We start from the raw sequence: 1,246 nt of genomic DNA, 5'->3' as shown, positions 1-1,246 counted from the left end.
GTTTCCCGATCGTCGTCGTCTAGTATTACGAACCGCCGCGCGATTTCGACGTTCTCCGTTTGCGCGAAACGGTACGGCAGAAACGGCATGCAGAACACGGGGAACCGACGAGGAAAGGAGAGCGGAGCGAGGGAACGAGCGTGTTGTACCACTAAAATTAGAGCGACGTGACAGAGAAGGGGACGGGCTCCTTATAGAGCTTGTGCACGACGCCGGGAGCTTGCGGCCAGGGTTAGCAAACTGGCATTTTCTCTTTCTCGCCTCGAAGTATCGGATTACTTCGGGAACGTCGGTGCGCGCCGTCCGGCCCATTCAGCTTCGACTTTCCTCCGGATACCCCTTTTCCACGCAAGGTTCGGCCAAGCGCGAGCAATTTTTGTACATCCGCGGGTCCCATCCGTTTGCGCCTCTCGTGCCTCTTTCCCCGCGGGCGCTCTCTCCCTGCCGCCCCTTTTGCCGCCACCTCTCTCGCCCGGCCCTTCCGACTTCTTCCTCGTCCACACGACCTGTAATCGGTGAGATTTTCGATTTTCCATCCCTCGATCCTTGATCCTCGCCCGTTTATCTCTCGAATTTATCATCGCGTCGTTAACGAGTGGTCCGACCGAGATTGTTCATGCGGAATTGATCGTGACGTGCTTATCATCTCGAAAGCTGGTACCAGTACCAAGTTACACGCCTAGTTGAGTTATAAAAGCTGTGACAGCCGTGTTAAACGCAGAATTCATTTTCCGATTTTACTGCAAGAATATCAAAAGTGTTACGCGACGCGATATAATCTGAATTACGCAACCCTTTTCCCGCGCAGTGTGCCGCTTTCGTCGGAACAGTGTGATCTAATTAGCGATACTTAACGTGAAAACATATCCGATTATTTAATCGCTCTGCTTTAAAAATCTCTCTGTATCTCTCTCTCTCTCTCTTTCTTTCTATCTCTCTCGCCGTCTGCAAATCAACCTCTGGTAATCAACATCTCGTTTTTGTGTTGCAGCGCTTTAAACAGCCACCAACATGTCTGACGACGAGGAACAATACTCGTAAGTAGTCCACCGATTGTTTACACTCTCGAGCCAACGCCGATCAATATAAATTATTGTCCATTATTCACGCGTCCGCAGTTCTCAATCGCTTATTTTGAAAACTGATGCAATTCCAATTTTCAAACAAAGTTCACACTGAGAAAAATTTTTCGATTGCACGAACAAGTAGTATACACGCATACAAAATGCATTCTGATCATACCAAT

At 49.0% G+C, this 1,246-nt stretch overlaps 1 long non-coding RNA gene across 1 annotated transcript; it reads left to right on the top strand.

Annotated features, from left to right (window-relative positions):
- Positions 1–6: 6 nt before the first annotated feature.
- Positions 7–1,156, top strand: LOC105461934. The gene is made up of 2 exons (XR_976000.1): positions 7–353; positions 992–1,156. It is a non-coding gene; the product is annotated as an uncharacterized LOC105461934 (long non-coding RNA).
- The last annotated feature ends 90 nt before the right edge of the window (positions 1,157–1,246 follow it).

The sequence above is a fragment of the Wasmannia auropunctata genome, unplaced genomic scaffold, assembly GCF_000956235.1.
Source record: "Wasmannia auropunctata unplaced genomic scaffold, wasmannia.A_1.0 LD274641.1, whole genome shotgun sequence".
Classification (NCBI taxonomy): Eukaryota; Metazoa; Arthropoda; class Insecta; order Hymenoptera; family Formicidae; genus Wasmannia; species Wasmannia auropunctata.
The sequence above is the reverse complement of the archived record's forward strand: the minus strand, read 5'-3'. Positions and strand labels throughout refer to the sequence as shown.